Source organism: Onychostruthus taczanowskii, unplaced genomic scaffold (assembly GCF_017590055.1).
Source record: "Onychostruthus taczanowskii isolate IOZ18803 unplaced genomic scaffold, ASM1759005v1 scaffold7, whole genome shotgun sequence".
Classification (NCBI taxonomy): Eukaryota; Metazoa; Chordata; class Aves; order Passeriformes; family Passeridae; genus Onychostruthus; species Onychostruthus taczanowskii.
The window spans coordinates 13,002,576-13,021,629 of record NW_024504786.1 but is presented as its reverse complement, the minus strand read 5'-3'; positions in this window follow the sequence as shown (position 1 = coordinate 13,021,629).

Below are 19,054 nucleotides of genomic sequence, written 5' to 3'. Positions count from 1 at the left end.
GATTTCTCAGTACTCTAAAAGGCTGGTTCCTGCTGTCTGGTTTCAACAGCAGTGAACTCCCTGTTGCCATTTTAACCTCAAGAGGAGTTTCCTGTGTTGTCTCCTAGAGAAAGTCTGATCCCTAGTATCAAAGCAGGTTACCACAACCAGAGGTCACTTTGAAAAGTTTTGGAAGTTCTGGCCATTTGGAATTATCAGAGAACAACATGAAGAGCCAACACCAAGGACATATTTTATGAAGCTGAAAGATAAAGCTCAGCTGCGGTTTGGACAAATTCTTCCTTTGGTGCCACTTGCATATGGATAACTGGACTGTGTTGGTCAGAACAGAACCAGCCCTTGGCTCAAAGGCTGAGCAGGGGATTTGCAGAATGCACTGGGGACTTCACAGGAGCCTTTAGCATTTCTTGCAAACACAGTAATGCCCTGTTCAGAGAGCTCTCCCATAACATGCTCATCTCATCTTTTAGGGATGTGGCCCAGTATTCAACGTATTTGAGCAATGCTAGAAATGTTTACACATTTTTTGCTATTATAATGCAATTTTTTGTGCAAATACTACTTCACTGCTTTGGTGTTCTGAAAAGCGTGTAAAGTGGTGCTTTGTAGAGGCGGTGGCGTGGTGGGTTGAGCCTGGCTGGAGACCAGGTGCCCACCAAAGCTGCTCCATCACTCCTCTCCTCAGCTGGACAGGGGAGAGAAAATAAAAGGCTCATGGGTCAAGATAAGGACAGGGAGAGATTGATGACTTGGATTAAAATTAAGTTATTACCAATCAGATCAGGGTAGGATAATGGGAAATAAACCCAGATCTTAATACTTTCCTCCCATCCTCTATTTTTCTTGGGCTTAGCTTTACTCCTGATTTTCTCTATCTCCATTCCACAGTGGTGCAGGGGGACAGGGAATGTGGTTCGTTCATCAGTTGTTGTCACTCCTTCCTCCTCATGGTGAGGTTTCCTCAAACTCTTCCCCTCTCCTTTATGGGGTCCCTCCCGCAGGAGACAGTTCTCAAATTTCTCCAACAGCATGGGTCCCCCATGGAGTCACTAGCCAGCAAACCTGCTCCAGCACAGGTTTCCACATGCTCACAGCCTCCTCTGGGCATTCCCTTTCTCCTGCATGGGATCCTCCACAGGCTGCAGGTAGATCTTTGCTCCACCATGGGCCTCCATGGTCTGCAGGGGAAGCTCAGCTCTGGTGCCTGGGGCACCTCCTGCCCACCTTGGTGTTGGCACAGTTGTTTCTCTCACAAATTCTCACTCTCTTCTCCAGCTGCAGTTGCACAGGTTTTTTTCACCCATCTTAGATACATTATCCCAGCTCCACTGCCAGTGTTGCTGACGGACTCAGCTTTGGACAGGGGTGGGTCTGTCTTGGAGCCAGCTGGCATTGGCTCTGCCAGACGTAGGGAAGTTTCTGGTGTCTTCTCACAAAAGCCACCCCTGTTTCCCCTGCCCCACGGCGCTGTGGAAACCCTGCCCTGCAAACTCAGCCCTTGCTGGGTGCCCAGCACGCAGGCACCCCGTCCCTGCAGCTATGCAGTGCACACTTGGTCTGAGCTAGCCTGAAGCTCTGTATGCAAACCTAATAGAAAATAAAATGGTACTTCGAAGTAAAAGTCTTGTTTTGCCTCCTGTTTGAATGGCGGTTGAACAACGATGGGGAAATGTTGTTTCATGTTACTGTGGCTCCAGGGTGGGGCTTGGGGTTGTTCTAATGAAATTTTCCTATTTACTAGCAGTACTGGCCAGTGTATTGCTCGGTTGAATCAGGTCCTGAAGAGAGCTTGGATGAAGATCCTGAGCATCTGCAGCATTAGAGCTCTCCTGCAGAGCTTGGGATTTAGGATGCAAAATAACTACCTGTGGATAATATTTCCAGGTAAGCAGGAAAAGGTGACTTCTGTGAAGGTAAAGGACTTGGTTTATTTATTTATTTTTTTTTACAGCACTTCATACTTCATCCAGTGGACTCCTGGTCTGGGTTAAGGTCTAAAGTCTATTCTGCTACAAGTAAGTGGGACAGTTTGAGGTCTCTTATCCTTTCTGTTGTCTAATAAAAAAAAAAAGAAAAAGAAAAAACCCTTCAAAAGCCTGCAAACTGGTACTTGGAGAATGGTACTATTTGCAGTAGCATGCCCTTTGTTGCTGCAGAATGCTTTCCTTGGAGCTGCTACCTCATGGTTTACTGCTATAAATTGCAATGTGACATGACTGGAAAAGGAAACTGATGTTGCATCAAACTTTCCTATGAACTGCTACAGCACAGGCTGTGTAATGTTTCCAATATCAAACTGTCTAAACATCTACCTACTCACAGAGCAGGGAATTCCTTATTAACTCCATAAACATTTGTCAGAATAGTTTGTCTCAAGGAAACCATTAAAGCATTATTTACACTTGACTAGGGAAAAAAAAAAATAAAAGAACGAAGGGCAGTTGGTGAAGGCAAGTTCTGCGGAGTTCCCTTTTCCCCCTTTTTACTAATACCCCAAAATATCTGTATCACTTTGCATGTGCCTGCTCCTGTTTGTATAAGTACATTCTGCTGGAGAAGGCTTTAGGGTGAACACCCACAGAAACCCCAGGACATTAGTTCAAAGGAGGCAGAGGAAGGAAAGGGAAGAATTACCACTAAGCCAGATAGTTACGAGGTTCTGCATGTTCCTGGTGGTGCTGGAGCTCTTTCTGCATTTGAGAGCTGCTGCATTGCAGGAAGTAGCAAGCAGATTCTTCTAAGACAACATTTTCATAGCAATTATGGTTTGAAAACCTTTGTGACATTCTCCTCTTCTTTTCTCTCTCCAGCTGCTCCCAAACCAAAGTTGCTTTTCCAGTTGATCATAGGGTCCAGGAAGAAACGCTCCATGGCTTTTCCCAGGACAAAGATGTATGGTCTGTCCTCTGTGATTTGCTCTCCCATAAAGCCTGTGTGGTCACAATCATTAGAGATGCTTTTCAGAGAACTGTTATTAAAAGCTGGGAACAATGAGGTTTTATTTTACGTGATAGATCTTTTGGATCTTTCTGGATAAGCAGCTAGACTGATCATTGTTTAATAGCTGTTTGCGTGGGAGAGAAGTTTCCCTGATATCTGTGCTGTCAGTTTGACCTGGGTGGTGTGGGTGATGAGTCCCTCTGGGACAGCAGCCAGATTGCTAAAGCTTGAGTGCCTCTAGAGCACGACCCTTCCACTACTTTGGGGCTGCTCTACCATGACTATTTTTCCTTCTGTATAGGTTTTTTGTGAGCTTTTGTTTTCAGTAATTCCTACAGACTGGTGAAATACATTAGTATTTGTGCATATGACAGCTTGTGCATGTATTTGAACTGCAAGAATTACTGCAGCTGTATGATGGTGCCTTTCTCTGATCAGATCTTTATGCATATTTAGATATATTCTTCCCTTAAATCTCTCTTCCAAGTAGCAGCGAACTATAGGAGCAATACTTCTGATATGATACTTTCAAAGTTTTAGTGAGCTCTGCACAAAGATTCTAAACTACTGGTTGATGGAAGATTACAGAGGAAGGGTCCTTTTAAGCTTGATATATTTCTTATGCTTTTTCCCTATGGTTCTGGCTACAGGTCACCATCCAAGCAGATGCAGGGCAGGATCAGCCTTTGGTTCTGCCCAAAGCAATGGCTGCTTGCAAGACTAGAGCCAAAAGAAGAAAATATATGGAAATGTTAAAAAGAAGAAGGCAGGGACCTTCTGTTTTTTTATCCCAGCCTATAATTCTAATTAAATCACTTGGAAGAAGTGATCCCCCTTGCTCCCACTCCTACTTATGCTGGCACAGCCATTTGTGAGATCATATTGTGAACTGCAGTAGGTCTGAAAAATAACCCTGCATGTCACATTTTGCTACTAACTACAGAATGTTTTTTTTATTTGTCATGAGCCAGCAGCTGCATTATTTCCTCTGCTTGCTATGTGGAGTCACACAGATTATTTTTTTTCCTAGGAATCTTTGTGAAACACAGTCTCCTTTAAATGCTATACTTTGCAGTGACTAGGCATGCTTCTATCAGGGAAAAATAAATCCATCTGGAAATGAGGAATTAGGTCATGATAGTTTCTCCCCACCCACAAGGTCTTTTGGAAGACAGGGAATTTAGACTCATTTGCTTTCTGCCATTATTCAAAACATCCTGCTTATCTTTCAAGTACCATTTGGTCCCTGGCTTCTTTTGTGCACATTTTTATAGTATGGAGAGTGTTTTTTCATTGCAGCAGGCAGAAGCATCTGTTTTCTTCCAACCCACTTAGAAGTGCTACTGTGCAGCTCTCAGGTATGCTATTGTGGATTGTCTTGTACGTGCAGCCATGCATCTCCTCCTGTGTGAGCTGAAGTGAATCCGTGTTTAAACTACCCTCTGCTGTACTTGCCACAGACAACTGTGCTAGGGACAGCTTTTTTTTCTGAACTAGCCTTTACTAAATTCCCAGTTGTGCACTTCAGATTCTAATACATGGCCTTGTAAGAAAGTCAACATGCAGAATAAGAAAAGCACAAATCACTTGTTAATCTGTTCTCAACAATAGCTGTATTTTAACTTAAGTCTCAATTTCATTGAAATCATAGATATGGTCTAACTTCTCTAAAAAACTCAAAAGAAATAAACAAAAACTCCCATTAAAAAGGCTGTGGCAAGCAAAAAAACCACACCAAACCCAATATGGTGCCTATCTGTAGGCCATGAGTAAGTCAGCACACTTACCATCCCTTTAGTTTCCCTGACTTGCTCTGAGATATATGAAAATAAGGAATTCTTGTCTCTGAGCACAAGTAATTGCTTGGGGGTTTGGTATGTGATCTCCTGAGGATATGCTTCTTATCTAGACAGGTTCTTTAGCTTTTCCCCTAAAGCTTCTGTGAAAGGTGGTGGGATAAAGGTGGTGGGATACTGGCCTGGGAGCATCGTTGTCTCACCCATTATTGCATTTCATATGTGTAATTGGTAAGAATATATATCTACTATATTATCCCTAAATGTTAAGATTCTTTTGCTTGTGCTAAAGACTCTCACACTTCTGTAGCACTAATTTTATCCCCAGGTTCCATTTGTATTTATGCAAACAAGTGCTTGGTGTGTTTGCTTTACTTAGATTTCTGTTAGCAATATGCTCGGTTGCTAAAAGATGTCAAAATGCATGGAAGTGAAAAGGCTTGATCTCCAGAGATGGAAATGTTATTAATGCTTAAATGACTCTATTTAACTCCCAGTTAACACATCAGTTGTTATGATGTTGTGTATTGGCTTGTGCAGAGCACTCTGTGGTGCTGGGCTGGGATTTTCCCACAGGTATAAAAGAGTTAATTTCATTAGAAAGGTTTGTGCCTGCAGGGGTAAAAGGGCGGTGAATGGTGAACTCGCAGTTGCTCACCCCCATGCTTTAACTCAGGCCCCTTTCCTGTGAAAGGAGCCCTGTGAGTGTCGGCAGTTGTGAGTGAAGAATTTAATGGTGTGGTTTAGATGGAAAGTCCCTGCTGTATGGAAACTGTCCCTATAGCAAGAGGCTGGCTGACAAACACACCAGCCCCTCCCACACACAATTACTGATTTTAAAGAGGGGACATTTGTGCTCATACCCACACATTTACAATATTGGATCGTGTCCCACATTTGACCTACATTGTTTTGTCCTGTTTTCTCCTTTATAATCTCTTTGCATGGTCCATGTAATTTTTTTGTGTGTTCTACTTTGTTCTTCAAAGCACAGATTAAACCACACTTCTCTCTAAACAGATAAATTCCAGCAGTATTGGGTCCTATAGCAACCCTTCAATTTCACAGACCAGAGAGCCACAAAAAGAAATAAAGATGGTTGAGCAGAGATTTGTCTTGAGTTTTTGCAAGGTCAGAATACCAAAAATAACAAAAATAGTTATGCTTGCATGTATTAATTAAAGATTTTGGAGAAAAAATACTTTGTAAAAAGAAAAGGAAACCCTGAGCTTATGGCTGATTTTTGCAGTTAAAATGTGAGCTGGAAGTTCTAAACTTTTAATTTGTGAGTTTTCTGGACAACAGAAGAAAAGAACTGTGTTTTCTGATTGGTTTCTCTGAACTGGATAGAAGCTGCCATGTGCATCCAGCTCCTTCCCAGCATGAGGGGATCCAGGCAGGAGGGAGATCTCCTGAACCCCTTCCCCCACCTAAGCCCATGTTTCTGTCTCCATGGGCTCTGGGAGCCTTGCTGACCTACAGAAACAAGGCCAAGGATGAAGGAACTTCTGCAGAATACAGTGTGAGCTCTGGCTGGGGACTTGCTGTTAAGTGCTTGTGCCTCCTGTCCCCAGTGGTGGCTGAGAATGCACCATGGTCCTTGCTTCTCTGGCACAGACTCTCTGCCCATCTGTTTATTTTCCCAAAACCTGTTGGTAAGGCAACACCTTTAAGTCTTTGCCACTCAGCCGAGTTTTATTGAAAGTGAGTGATGATTTCAAAAATTTCAAGGATTAGTCAGACAAAAAGTGGCACACTGCCCATACCTCATTCTATTCAGAAATCAGGATAAAAGTGTTTTATGGATGGAATTTTATGCTTGCCTGTGCATAGGTGAGGACTTGCAGGAAAATGATGAAGGCCAGCCCCAAAGTGGCTTCCCAGCAAATTCCCAGCACCCTGATAACCCATCACTGCTGTGCCTCTAATCTTTGCACTCAGTCAAACTCAGCCAGGAAAACACCAGTCTGCCATCTTCATCCTTTTTGTAGTAAGCAAAATTGTTACAAAATTATTGAGGTGAAATAGTCTTGGCTTCCCTCTGCAGGAGGATGAATATGACTTCTCCAAAAGGTAGCTGCATGACTTGCAAGGAGCTGTAAGTCCATCTGTAAACACAGAGCTGTATGTGAAGGAAAATCAGGCTTCCATGGTCGCAGACCTTGTGTATGGTGTGCTTACTTTGTGATGCCTGAGTTTCAGAGGTTTTGCAAAGTGACTTGGGGATTTACCTCTGTGTGAGTTCTGAGACCTTCCGTTTGGTGGAAGTGGTTAAAATGAGCCAGAGTCACAGAGGGATTGACATGAAGGCCCTCAGGGGATGCAGATGCACAGGAGATGCCCAGTGCAGAGGGAAATGAAATCTGATGCTCTGACTCTTCATTGCTCTGTTCGTGTACCAGCTGTGGTTGTAAGTTGTGGTTGTTTTTGTCTGGATGGGATTGGGTCACCCTGGAGCTGTGGGTGTTCAGAGGCTCAGATGTCTTGCTCAGGGCTAGCAGGACCAGGTGCTGGTGTTCAGTGCCCTGACACAAGGGTAGGAAGCTGAAAGTAATATTAGGAGGTGACACCTCAGTATCTCAAGGGATTTAAGCCCAAATGGCTCAGTGAGGGTTTCTAGAAAGGAACCCCTGGTGGATGACAATTCCCTTCTCTCTCTCTCTCTCCCTCTTGTCTTGCCTTCTGTCCTTTTTCACCCTTTGCAACAGCAGTACAAGATTCAGAGCTGAAGTACAAAACCTTTTGGCCAGTCAAGCCAAACGTTGATTAGCAGAGGTGCCAGGGATGAGATAACACTCGGATTTGATATGAGCAGTTCATCCTCCCCTGAGGCAGTCAGACTGAATATTTTGACTTGCTACAATAATTTCCTGTGCACGGATAACCACTGATTCAGTACAAATGGTAGTAACAGGCTCCATCAGGAGCTGTCCTGAAGGGCTGTTGATTCATTTAATCCCACAATGAAGATTGAGTGAGCTATTATTTCGAAAGGCAAGCTGGATCCAGCATGTATTTGTATCAACACGCCAGAGATGACACAACCAGTGCCTCACCCAGCCCAGCAAAGTGGGGTTTTGCTAATGTTTCATTTGGTCTCCATGTTTGGCTGGGAGACAAGCAACGCTCTTTTGATGTGTTGTTTCTATGAACAGTACACTGGAAACATTCTCTGTGAGAGGGTGGCACTGCTGTGTTCTGCTCACTTGATTTCTGTGCACCTCCCTTCTGCACGGGTTCTAGCGGGAGATGTCACTGTGAGAATAAGGACCGAGGGCTTCTGGAGTTGCCACACTGACTGGGACTGCTTGCCCACCAAATGCAGCTGGGAGCTCCTTACGGTCCCTGCCACATTTTGGGAGCAGTGAGGAGAGCCGTGGGTGGCCCTGCTGAAGGAGCCCTGGTGGCCCTGCTCAGCCCATGTGCAGTAGCTGGCTCCCACCTGCACGTGGGCTCCTGGCAGGTTCCTTGTGACTGCTGTCCTCAGAGAGCCCACAGGCACTCAGGCATCTTTCCAGGTATGAGGTTTACATTTTTACCCTTTAGTTTTTAAGGAACATTTTTGACATTGTCAAAGTTGAAGCAACTGGAGCTTCCTTTGATCTAGGAGTGAAGTTGACTCAGCTCTGCTTTGCCCAGTTTTATTTAAAGACCATGACTCCTACTGCTGAAACATTACTCATGAATGCTGTTATTGCATTATCTGCTTTTCCATCTGTTAGATGCCATGGCCCCAGCAGCACAAATACCATAACAGTAGCAGCTGTCAAAGGTCTATTTAGGCATCTTCAAAAAGTAGAAAAACCTGATACCACTGAAGATAAGCCAAGTTTTATTACAATAAAGTTTTCTTTGGGTCTGATTTTAGAAATGTTACTACTTAGAGCACCTCTGGAATTTTACTTTTGATAGGAGGGAGGTTGTACTAATCTATTATTTTAAGTACAATTTGCTTATTCCTCATTTAAACCATGTTGTGTTATTGTTTATAACCCGCGTACAAATATATAACTCTCTGTTATATCTGCCTGCAGTGTTCTGTTTCGTTGCTTCCCAACTCTGGGAGTTCACATAGCATAAAAAAGGATCACTTGGGCCAAACCCATGTCTCATATTCTGGGTAACCTCCATGACTTCATGACAAATCAAAAGTCTAATTATAAGCATAGCTCATGAAGCAGGAGATGCCCTGAACCAAGTCCTGTGTATCACTTATAAATGTAAAATTACAATTCTGTAGTGAATAGTGCATTTAAATATGAACAATAATTGGAGCAGCAAATTAACCTTGTTTATGCTAATTGAGTGGATCTGAAGACTCCTTAAGGACAGGTGTCCCGTTAATAGCATTGCCTAATGGACTGCAGTTCCTTCAGAAGCCTCACAGTCTTGACCAGGCACATGGAAACAACCAAAGAATTCTGCAACACCGCAGCTCTGTGGTGCTGCACACAGCCAAGCTGCGTGTCTGCAGGAGGCCTGGGTACCCTGCTCCTGGTCCTGGCTGCTCTCACACCCCTGTCCCCATGGGCTCAGCACCTGCTGGTCCTTCAGCCCACCTGGAAAACTGAGTTCTTCCAATCATAGCCCAGGAGGGGCCGGGCTGATGATGCAATGGCCACCAGCTGCTCTTGGTGGTTGGTCTGCCCCAGCAAGTAGTCACAGAGGTGAGTGGTGCCCTATGGTTGCTGCACATTCCTTGAGAGCCGAAGGACACAGCAGCAGCACCTGCAGCTTTCCCGGCATTTCCTGGGCATCTCCCTGCTCACGACTGTGGATGTCTAAAAAGCACATTGGAGAAATGCATGTTTTAGGGCTAAAACCAGAAATGTGAAGCAGTTGTGCTGGGGCACAGGCTCATCCTGGTGACAACAACTGTAGTCTGCAATCTGTCAGGTAAGGTGTGCTTTTGGTGTGGGTGGTTTTTTTCCCTGACAGTGCACCCTTGGTGCTGCCATGGGGCAGCTGGCAGGAGCCACTCTGGGAGGTGGCACGGCACGTTCCCTGCAAGGTACATGGCACTCCTGGTCCCCTCCTCCCCGTTGCCTGGAGCCTGCCAGGACAGCCCAGCGCCTCGGTGCCATCGCTGTGTGGTGCCTGCTGGCCATGTGCCACCCCAAGGGCTCCCTCCCCGCCCTGGGGACCTCGCACAGAGCGCTGATCCTGCCCAGACCTTGGGAGCCCCTCACCAGGCACAGGGCAGGGGTGCTGGGCGGCTTGGGGAGAGGGCGGGCAGAGGAGGGTACAGATGGGGTTGCTGATAAGGCTCCAACCACCAAACCGGTCTGGAACCGTGTGATTTGGCACAGTGCGCGGAGCTGTAGCTAACAACACAAAAGATGAATAATTGCAGGTCACGGCATTCATTCTCCGATTTAAAATGATTAAGCTCTTGGTGAGGGCAGGCAGCCGCAGGTTCGGGCTGCCTTCGTCCCCCCAGCCATGGCTCTGACGTCCGGCTGGCGAGGGGCACCTCTGCTCCTCCGGCTGCAGGGCCGGGCTGTGCCCCTCCTGCCCCGGCCAAGGAGGGGACTGTGCGCGGTGGGAATGCCGAGCGTGCTTCTGCTGCCCCTCAGCTGTGACACGGGCCAGGTCACAGCCACCGCCCATGCCTGTCCCAAGCAGGTGGAGATGAAAGGGGCAGGGAAGACAAACACCGCTCCCAGCAGGCACATCCAGCCCGGTGCTCTGCTGCTGCCTTGAGCCATGTCCCAGGCCACAGACAGAGCTTTAGAGCCATTCACGGGCTAATGGGTCTGCCCAAACTGAGTTTAATTCTCTGTTTAAAAACACTGGATATATTTAGATAAAGCATAGTAGCTAATGACTGGGAGGTTTTTATAATGTTGTTGAAGGGAAAGTAAAAATAAAAGGGCTGGTTTCTAATTAGAAAACTGTAACCTATATAAAACTATATCTTATCAGGTTTGTCTTATCTAATTTTGCATTCTCTCAGTGCTTGAAAGGTACCATACGTGCCTACAAGTGAATGTGTCCTTGGAAAAGAAACAGTAGCTACTGGGATTTCCTGCAGAGGGCTTGCAGTGAAATCCCGAGGATACTGCTAGTTAGTGTAAAAATGCTGGCATTGGAGCGCTGCTGGATGTGTTGAGCTACGAGTCTGTGTGAGTTTTGCCATGGATCTGCAGGTATAATTCTTTGGTACAATTAATGGGGCACTTCAAAGCCTGAATCCTGTGAGCAGAAGGCTGAAGCTAAACCAGAAGAAAATGAATCCACCAGTTTCTGCTAAATGGTCCTTTCCTCTGATTGCTGATGCTCTTTTAGTCTCTTCCTTGTTGGAGTCTAAATGTCTACCAGCTCCTTTCAGAGTTCACGGCATTGCTGACACAGGAAAATGAATTATTTTGTCTTCCAATTCTTTTTCCCCATTTCATTGAGCAACCCTTTGAGAACCCCTTACTGTCTGTGCATCTGATTTTAATTTGCCTTTGCTGCAAAGCCTGCAGAGCTGTCCCCCCGGCCAATTCTTTGCAGAAACAAAGGAGGGTGCACAGCGCTGTCACTCATGGGGAAGAGGTGAAATCTGGGATGGTGAACGAGGCTTGAGATTGTCAAACATGGGGGAGAAAATGATGCCTAATGGAGCAGCAGTCTCAAGCCAAGGGTGAAAGGAGTGCATTACAACAGACTTGGAGAAGGTTGGTGTTCATCTGCCACATGCTTTGTCTACGCTTGTGGGAAGTAGGGGATGCATCAAGCAACAGCATTTGTACACAGGCTATCAAAGTGCATTTAATAGCACAAAATCATAAGAAAACTTATTTAAAGTGCTCTGTGATGCACACAAACCTTGAACTAGCTATGAGTTTCTCTTGAGTGCTCCTCAAGAGAGGAACTTTCTGGGTGAGATTATGGCCACAGCTTCCAAGCACTGCTGTTGTTGCATTTGGCTTTCCCTGGGGAAAATTGACTGCAGTTGCATTTTAATTTACAAAGAAAATAAAGCAAAAAGGAAAGAAAGGAAAGAAAATGCCCAAATGGATGAACAAACAAACAAAAACCCAGAGAAAGAATCAGGTGCAAAAATAGAAAGGGCTATCCCAAAAATAAATCATTGAAACATACTGGGTCACAAACTGGATATAAGCCATTAGTGCTGCAGTCTTGCAAGTAGGGAAAAAACCCAAGATTTATTCTGAAATCTGCTGGTGGGGTGATTGCACCAGCAGCATAGGAACTTGACAGTGGCAGGTCACATCCAGGACATGGGGCTGAACATTCTGGACACATTGAGAGGTGTCCAGCAGACAGCAACAAACCTGGCAGTTGTAGAAAATATGACCAGTGAGGAATGTCTGAAATAATCGAGCTGGATACTAGACCTTTCCCATCAGAGAGGATAAGCATCATTAATGAGTGCTTCAAAAAGAGGTGAGCGTGCTTGTTGGAGCCTCAGGTGTGGTTAGGTGCATCTTAAACAGAACTTTAGGTTTCACCCAGTACTGTGTTCTAGGTCCTTCCTGTGTTATTGCAGATGCTGAATTGGTTTTTTAAATTTCCCCCATTCTTGTTTTGCAGGATGGAGTGGGAGGAAGGCAGACTGGCAGCCACAACACAGCACCTCACAACCACAGCTCCCAGACCACACTACTTGTTCCACTGCTGGTCCTGAGCAGCATTATCTGCAGGTAATAGTCTTACAGTCCCTGGACTTCTTGAAGGGGTTAACCACTAAACTGTTTCCTGAACTGGGCTGAGGTCTCTATGTGAACTAAAGATCTGCTAAGTAATATTTTGTTGCTGTTAAGGCGGCAGGAGGGATAAACTATCCTGGCTCATATATAAATATTTGCACTTACAAACAGGAGCAAGGGTAACCGAAGAAAAAATGTGAAAGGCTCATGTTGTTACTGTTGTTTTTTGAAGTTTTCTGTCCTGCAATGAAATACTTTTAAATAATTCTATGGCAACCACAGCATAACAAACCCCACATGGCCTTCTGCTCAGTTACATTGACCAGCACCAGAACGCAGGTTGGTCACGGAATCTTGATAGCTTCTGGTGTTTTAGCCAAAGCACAAGTCTGCAGGAGCTGGGTCCTGCTTCTTTCTTTGCTCAGTTTAAGAAAATAAAAGTAAAATAAAAGATGTTATACACCAGGCAGTTACAGCAGGAGAGATACAGAAATAAGCTGTTTTATTAGTAAAAGACAGCTCTGAGCATCTGAGTGCTAGGCCACTCAGTAATTAAAAATCATAGAACCATGAACCAAGCTGTGCCCTACACACCCATTTCAGACCAAACAATTATAGAAAACAGCTTAAAACTAAAAGCAGCAGACATCCAGTTAATAACCATAGGTACATTAGGCACATTAGGGTACATTAGAGGTTTGCCTGTTTACTTGCACTTCTTTTGGCATAAAGAAATAACATACTTCATGACCCTCTCCTCTCCAGGGATGAACGTGCTGCAGACATCCAGTTAGGAACCATGGGGTACATTAGGGAACATTAGGAAATAAGAGGTTTGCCTGTTTATTTGCATTTTTGGGGGGATAAAGAAATAACATAGTTCATGAGCCTCTCCTCTTCAGGGCTGAATGAGCTGCTGGTGGAAGGCTGAGATGGGAGATCAGCAGAGGTTCATGACTGCCAGTAGCAAATCCCGTGGAAAAAGCAAAGGCAGGGTTATTAAGAACATCTTCTCAGAACCAGGACTGAGAATCCTCCTCCTTTACCAGCACCTTGTAGGTGGGTGAGATGGGGTGTAATGCAATGCATTTACACAGAACATCCTGGAAGGACAGGGTACCAGGGCAGGAATCCCCTCCTGCCCAGCAGAAGAATGAGGCTGTGGCTCAGGTGGTGTAGAGCTGTCCTCCTGCTGCTCTCCACAATCATGAGTGAGGTGGGTCTGGTTTTGACAACCAAGGGGAATGCAACTGCTCTTGGAGACTGAAACAGGTGGAGGGTGAGTAGGACCTATGAACCAGCACCAGCTCTGAGGCAGAACTGTTCCTGGCAGTATATTCACAAGCACTTGATTAGATTTAATTTTAAATGCCCCTCTCACTGTGATGTTCTCTGCTTCCTCCAAGAGGTTTGCTTCATTAGGTCCATTAGTGCAATTAGAGATTCAACACAGCAGGCCACTTGAAAAATACCAGTCCAAAGGTCATCTCACTGAGAGCTGATGTGGCTTCTCTCTTACTGCACCAGAAAAGCCACAGGAAAAGCAATAAGAATGTCCGAGCGTGTCCTTTCCTGGAGGAAGTTCCTTTTGCCATGAAAAGGCAAGGGCGTTCATGTGGTGCTGCAGTCTGATGGCAAAGCAGAGCTTACAGGGCTCTGTGCTACAGCTGGGCTGTGTGGCAGAGCTTCCTGGGGCCACCCACTCTTGTGTCTCCCCAGCCTCACACCTGGGGGAGACCACCCATGCAGGAGGAGCCAGGATGGTCTCTTATCTGGAAGCAGAACATGAATAGCTGGAGGAACTGCTGATCACATAATGGGGGTCATCATGGCTTTGTGTTCCCTAAAATGTGCTTGTGGGTCAGTGGCAACACACACAGCTGTCTGCTGGAGATGGTGGATGTCTATCATGAGCTGCATCCTACCATGGCTGCTCTTGGAGAACAGGGGGCTTCAGAGTAAATCAGGAGCCAAGTTTCAGCCTCCCTTATGAATCACTTTTCTTCTGTCACACCTGGAACAGAGCTGGTCAGGGTGTGAGGCAGCTCTGGCACCATTTCAACCAAGCTGCAAGCCAGAACTGAATTATTTCTTGCTGTGTACATTTGGAAGAGGCCCATTCTCCATATTGTCCTGCTAATAATCTGCTGAATCAGAGGACAGCCAGTGCAATGAGAGGAAAATCACTTGTCAGGGAAAGAGTGGTGGCATATGCTAAAGCTGTTATGAGAATTTTGCCTGCTTTTGGACAACTAGTTTGTGTTTGATAATGTGGGAGATGATCAAGATCCACTTTTAGATTTCAGTACGGAATAATCTAAGACAGCAACTCTTGATATCAGTGGGAAATGAGCCTATTTATGCTAGACAGAATTTGGGCATGGCAGACCAGAACAGCCATATGTTGCACAGTATTATGCCACGCTCCATGTACGTGTCTGGTGAGTTCCTTACAATTCAATATGCTCAAAGTAGGAGCAGGCTGTGCCGTGTTTCAGGAACTTGTGCAAGGAGCAAATCCTGTTAGGAGAATAAAGCTGCCTAACCCGGGGATTGCTTGTTGCACGCTCAGCACCATCAATCACTGCTCTGCCACAGCAGCTGGGGAAGGTGTGAGGGTGCCAGAAGCGTTCTGGCAAAGAGCAATGCCAGCAGGGCTCATGGCCACCACTCGGATGCTGCAGCCACAGCCCCTGGTGGCCACCTGGCCCCTGCCAAGGACGAATGCTTCAGTGGGAGATGTGGTGAAGGGAATGCTCAGCTCCACCGAGCCAACACATCTTACAGCTTGGTGTGTTAAGCTGGAGCTTGGCAGGTTTCCTCTTGTGTTAAAATGCAGGGCAGTCAGCTAGGGCAGCTGTTTGGCTTCCAGGAAGGGCAGGACATTCCCCTGCATCTGGAATGGCTCCAAGGGCCACAGCTACATCCAGCTGCTGTTCAGCCTGCAAACAGTGTGTGCAGGGCATGTACCTTTCAAAAGGCTGTACTGGCTTTTCCACTAGTTGAACGCTTAGGAATCTTCCAGAGGTTTGATTATTTTTCTTATACAAACTTTATTAAATTGCACAAATTCTTCCTGAGACCATTTGTCCCATCACATCCACAGTCTATTCAATCTACTGTCAGTCACTGCATTCCAGCTTATAAACCAGGCCAAACAACTACCCCTGGCACTTGGTATGCACAGTGTTACATGGGCTGCCATCCCCTGCCAGAGGCTGTGAACAAGCCAGAGCTGAAGAGAAACAGAAAAATCACTTACTTTAAACAAACAAACAAACCAACCAACCAAAGAAATAAAGAATCAGGTCAAGTTTCTCCTGCACAGGCTTGGGCTATAACTAAAGTGCAGGTATTTGAACTTTTTAGACAATAAACACTACTACAAAGACTTCTTTTATTAAATCTTTAAAAAGCTAAATTGTACAATAACACACACCCCCAGTCAATTAATAGAATATTTATTTTTCTATTTCATTTATTTAAAAGTCTTCAGTGGAGACTAATTCTTACAGCTGTGTAGATTGTCATCAGCCATGCACTGCACAGGAGCCAAACATTACAGCCTTCTGTAAGACAACTTTTCAGACAGCTGCATCTTATGTTGCCATGGAAATGGACCTGAGCTCACAGAAAGCCAGGTAATGGACTCTAAAATCATCACTCCTTATATTGAATAAGTGTTGGGGAGACCTTAGGTAGTAGTAGTAATACTAATAATGCCTCAGCTTGTGGAACATAGGTCTTTGTTGGTTTTACTTGTAGAAGTGTTATGTTCATGTTTGTATTTAAATTATCTGGTTGAGTACAACCCTTCCCTTTGCATTGCACTGACTAACCACAGTGCTGCAGCAGTCAGATGCCATTCAGACCCAGCAACAGGGAGAGCATCACTAAGAAAATGGAATTGAGAAGGAGGATTGTTTGTTTTAACTAACCAGGCATATGGACACAACTGACCTTTTCTTTTATCGTGTCTGTCCTGTTGCACAACGTTTTCCATTAGTCCAGAAGTGTTTGCTTGATCCACTGCCATTACAATACATGATAAAGTTCAGTAGTGTTGTGTCCCACATTAATGTCCTTTCCCTCTGCTGTGTTCAGCAGTCTTCAGCTTTGCCCCAGTTTCACAGTGTTCTTAACTGTACTGGAAATGTTTGCCTCTAGCATCATAGTAACATCTTACTAATCAAACAATACTGGCAAGGAAAATTTTGCTATGCAGATAAACTTGACCATGAGAATTTAAACTGTAAAAACATTTCAAGCTTTTAGAGAAAAATTGTTCCTGTAGTCACAGGGTGAAATGCAGGGCTGCAAACAAAGAAAGTAAGAGTTGGAAGCCATCTTCTCAGCCTATGATTTTGTGGAAAAACCTTCTACATTTACAAGAGTCCTGTAAAAACAAAGTGCTTATATGCCAGTCTTAATCTTGAGACATTTTAATAGGTTGCTTTCAAGTTACTGAATTAGCACAAGGATAATTTTTTACATTAATATTCGCTCTAGAGAAACGGCATTGTCCATTAGAAACTAGCATAATTTTTGTTTTTATTACTGTAGCATATCAAGATAGGATTTTGAAATGATTTTAAATCTGAGTCTTGAGCATATCAATATATTATAGCAAATTGAGGTATACACTTTTAATTCCTGGAAAAATCTTGCTCCCTTGATCTGCAATCACCATACATTGAAATACTGCTGAAATTAAGAGTACGTATGTACTCTCCACCTTAATTTGTGGCATGCTCATTTTTATTTACTGATCAGCTGATTTGTGGGTAGATTCATGGCATTTCAGGCTATTTGTTTTCAACATGTCCTTTGCCAATCCTCTGTCAAATTAAAGAGAAAATTCTGTAACCATTTCAATCCATTTCCCAAATCTGACTTGCTTCCTTATGGTGCCTAAAAGCACTCAGCAGCATTTCCAAGCCTATGCAGAGTGTTCCTGCTGTATCTGTTTAGAAAGATGCCTGAACTTGGTCTATTACAGTCAGAAGAGCTCTGTGGCAGAGACGGGGTTTGCACATTCAGAGGAGAGGCTGGTGATGAAGGAAACTAACACTTCTGCAGTAAAAGTCATTAGGCATGCAGCCAAATTCAGATCTTATAATCTTCCTCTAGGCCATGCTTGTGAGATTCAGGGTTGTTTTAGTTATATTGCTTCTTTCAAGTAGAATTTAGAGGAAGAGGATTGCTCTGTTTTCCTTCAGTGACTACTTTATTCAGAGGCTCAGAGGTCAAGTATAAGATCGCTGGTGGTTAATTAATTTCTGCATAATCTTCTCACACCCATTATGGTATGGGGTTCATATTCTAGAATTAGGATTGTGACAGGGAGAGCTGAGCTGGTGCAGGCTGCCGCTTGCAGAAGAGGAAGTTCTCTGAGCCACTCTCCAATCAGCACAGTCACTTCAATTACTGCTTACAGCCCCTGCCAAACTAACACATGGCCTCTTGATGCTTGGATATGGAGATATGGAATGCCTGTCCACGGGACAAGGGTGATCTCCACAAGAGACTGTCAGCACAGAGTCCTAGGAAGACTACTTCACAAAATTTGTCTATCTTTCAGAATGATCTGAAAGCTGCATCCCCCTTTCCTCATATTAGCTCCCAGTTTCAGTTTGGATGAAGTCAGGGGCAGATCTCCCACTGACTTCAAAGAAGCAAAGTCTTGGCATTTAGAGGAAAATCAATATGAAGAATAAAGAAGCAGTATAAACACTTCTGTTATAAATGCATAATGTAAATAACACTCTTTTATAGCATTTATTTAAATCCCCAGGCACTGGTAGAAAATAGGTCTCCAAATAACGTAAATAGTTTGGCACATTAAGCCCTCAGCCCTTACAAATATTGGTAGTGTTTCAAAGAATGCATTTTTAAGTGAGTAATAAAAAGCAATTAGGCATGTAATTGTTGTTTTAGAGATTTAATCCAATTCCCACTGCAGTCAGTGGGAGTCTACTATCACTTCAATGGGGACTGAGTTGGGACCTTACACATTTGAAGGAAGGGAGGGAAAAAGAAGGGGATAGGCAGACCTGAACAAAATCAGAACTGGGAATTTCATAAGCCTAAATAAAATGCACGAAACATTTGAGATAAAAGACATCCTTTTGTTGGGCAGAAAGCATCTACTGACCACAACTGAAGATTCCCCCCCTCACCTTCATACAGTGTCACTCCTAACACATGACAGCCATATAATTAAATTATGGGACAGTAAACTTTTCTGAACTTCTCAAGGAAGATAAGTCAGTTTTTCTCTGTCAGATGTCACACCACCTAATTATAATTAATTGCATTTCTGTATTTGTCAAGTAGCACAAATGCTGTTAAGACAATGTATAAATTGGAAATGGGTAAAGACTATAGAACTTATATTTGACATACTTAAGATAGACATGAATGCTGTCAACACAGGCAGATGGAATGCTACAACATATTTTATGTTATTATTTTCAATGAAAGTAAAAACTGTATTTAGTTTTTAAGGTGGAAATGGGAAAGATACACTGTTCAGAACATTCACAATTACTTGTGAAGGTCATATATTAATTTATCAATATCGTGTATCAATATCTACACTGCAGAGATCTGGATCCAGGTTTTAAAGTATTTTGTTTTCCCCTTGGCTGATGTGCAAAA